Genomic DNA, 3,521 nt, shown 5'->3' with positions numbered 1-3,521 from the left:
GGAAAGCATCTAATATAAGAGGGACATATAATAAGAAACAGCACATCTGAAAGTCCATATGCTCAAGATGCAAGAGGCACTTCCTTCGTACGTCATAAGTTTGAATCTTAGAATACTTCAATTTTGCCACCACTACAAATAGCAGTATTATTCTTACTACAACATCTATTAAAATCTTTGCTTACTAGTCCACATCTCAAATTTCTTGGACCTAGGTATAAGACACTCAATGAATCTTAGAAAATAATCCCTAGCAATAGATCCTTTACAGCAATCAAAGTCATATTCTTCATTATTACCTTCATAAGGATTATCCTTGTCCTTTATTACTAGATTGTTACTAAATGTAGACTTTCTGATCCTTTGTCCATCCTTAAGTCTTTCAAGTATCTTATCATCACGGGAGTGCCATTTCTTGTGTACGTATATTGTTTTAGTTATCGTATTTGTTTCATAATAAGGATGATCAGCTGGATTAAAGAATTCCTCAGGTTTTCTTCTACTTCTTGTCATACTCTCTTCTAATCTCTCATTAGGCAACTTAGCTGCAATGCCTGTTGGTACAAATGGAATACCTTTTTCCTTCATTTCTTCCTCGTATACTCTCATACTGAGTCCAATATGATCTAGTTTTTGTTTATCCGTCAATGGTACTCTTCTATTTATAGTCAACTCAAATCTTTCATCGTACTTATGATCAGGTGTAGCTCTATATTCTTCTCTTCTTTCACAATACTCACCAACGTTCATTATTCTTATCTACTCATGAATATGAGGATGCTTAACTTGGAGCTCCTTGAGTGAGTCGTACTCTTCTTGTGTTGTCATCGCTCATATATTATCCCATGTTTCTTCAACACAGCCGCTTGGTAGTATGGGATACATTCTCTCATTGACCATCTTGCACTATAGGTTCCATTTATCTCGATATTGGTAAGGAATCATTCCTGACTCTTCAGCTTCTTTTATTTGTTCTTTTGTAGGAGGTTGATCAAGAATTGCTTCTATCTCCTTCTCTTCTTCTTCTTTCATCTTTATAGCTACTCTCAATTCTGCAACATCCTGTTTTATTCCTCTAGATAGGTTCTCTCTACCTTATTCGAACCTATCTGGATGAGTCGATGGCACTGCTACACAATCATCAGGTATAGGTATCTTTACTACTTTCTCTTTTAATCTGTCAAGATAAGGTTGAGCTTCATGAAGCTTTCTTATAGATTCATCTCTATCATGCAAGGTATCAAATGCTTATGGAACTGCATTTAAACCATTAGGACGATAGTTTCTATGAACACCACAAAACGATGAGCTTGGTTTTGCAAGATGTTCACATTGTCTCTTTTGTAGTGTGTAGTTGTGAATTATTGCTTTACAATATTTTGGCTTTTGTACAACACCATCTTTGTCAACCTTGATTGCTCTCTTGTGTCGACCACAAAAGGAAGTGTTGTCCTTTGCTTTGTTTGGACACTTTGAACCTTTGTTTGGTCCAGTAACAAGTGTCGCTTCACATTTAGAATCAGATGGAGGTGCTTTTAGAGCTCCAATATTTTGAAGACTCTTGCTAGTCCCACTAAAGTACTCGACTAGTTCATCAAAGATCTGTTGCTTCATGTGAAGCAAGACTTCTATAAGACCGTCTTGGATCTCCTACATTACTGCATCTTTAATTGCTTGAACGTTCGACATGACTCTGTTATGCTATAGGACCTAAGACACCTATATCTACAATACCTACGACAACATGTAATTATCACATATACATATCATAATATATCAGTTACGAAATATCATTTAATTTGTTCACAACGACTCTCGTATAAATCATTGTTTGTTTCAAATTAAAAAATAAACATTTTTTTATACTATATATACTCTAGCTCCTCCAAGATACTAAAGCACTCAAGCATTGTCAATCGTGATGTCTTGCTCCTCTACAATATCTGCTTCACGTACCAATCTCATGTCACGCTTAAGCTCATCAAGTAAAGAGCATACATATATAGTATGTCCTTCTATGATGGACATTAGCTCCTCAGCACTTGTCCTATGTATGGTATCGTGAGGGTAATTAGCTGCAATCACAACAACCTCATTGCTATTTATTTGTACATCTTCGATGATGTTGTCGGATACAGTGTAGTTATTGATGTTAGCAATCTTCTCGCGTATTTCTTCTATCAATGTAAACAAGAAACCACCACTTTTTTTTCTACATTCGTTGATTAGATCCATAATATACTCTAACTCATCACGAGTTACCTTAAGACCATTAGCAATGTGGTTCTCGACAATAGTACCAATACCATCTATGGCCTTTGCTGTTGCTAGAGCACGTCTCTCAGAGGCATCCACTTTCTTTTCTAATGAGGATATCTTATTCTCCATGAAAGACGTTATTCTGTTCTCCATCGAAGACAACTTTGTAAGAACTGACATGTCCGAAGAAGGTGGTTGCTGCTCTGGTGCTTTAAGTCTGACACTAAAAGTGCTAGACTTAAGCGCAGGAGTTTGCACATCCTTCTGATTATTAGATCATAAGAGGGCACCTATAGGTCTAGTAGCAAATACAGATGATGAACTTTGTGAGTACACTTTGCTACTTGGCTTGAATGGCATTGCATCAAACCTCATCCTTGGTGGTTCTACATCGTCCTCGTCAGAAGATACTTCACGCTTATGTAGTTGGATACCACTATGCATAAAGGCTTGTGATAGGGGATGGTGATCCTCTCCTACATCATCCGCCCATCTTGTTGCACCTTTATTCAAAGCATCGGCCTTGACCTAGAAGGAGCTAAAGAACTTTAAAGCAATAGTATGTACGTTAAACAAAACAACGAAACAATAATATTCTATATGTTATATAAACTATAGACATATGAGCATAGGAACATGTGACTAGACCATCACAGCTCCAATAATCTTTTCAATTTCTCTAGTGGAGTTTCTACTCTTATAGTAGTTGATGCTGTAGTGAAAGGGGGCGAAGATGATCCTTTCTTATCTGCAAGAAGCACATTGTTGTCTTTGATACATATCTTTCGTATAATCTTTATTTTGTCATTTTCAAATTACACATCATTTGTCTTGATCATATCCAGTTTCAAATAAACTAGAATGATATTAACACCCTTTTCAAGGTCCTTACTTGATAGTCAAGTGTTGATCTTGAGATATTCTTTTACAGCATTTTTTGTAATTAGCTTTGCCATTTTGGCATACATAATAATCTCGATGTTATAGTTATATTGATACAATATCATTATTGTCTGCAATAAGCATAAAGACATTTCAGCCCACTACATTGGTAAGATATTATAATACTAAAACTATCATGTCTCCACTTGGTATTTCAATGTTGTTATCTCTTTTGATACAAAGTGTGCCCTTATACAAGATAGAACGCATGAAGATTGCTGTTGATGTTAATGCCTTGATGTTCATTATGTCCAAGTGTGCTATACGTCATCGTATAAAAAAGTAATTCTCTTTAAGGGAAGCTAATGATGTACTACATA

Source organism: Physcomitrium patens, chromosome 13, assembly GCF_059467195.1.
Source record: "Physcomitrium patens ecotype Gransden chromosome 13, ASM5946719v1, whole genome shotgun sequence".
NCBI lineage: Eukaryota > Viridiplantae > Streptophyta > Bryopsida > Funariales > Funariaceae > Physcomitrium > Physcomitrium patens.
Note: the sequence above shows the minus strand (reverse complement) of the source record.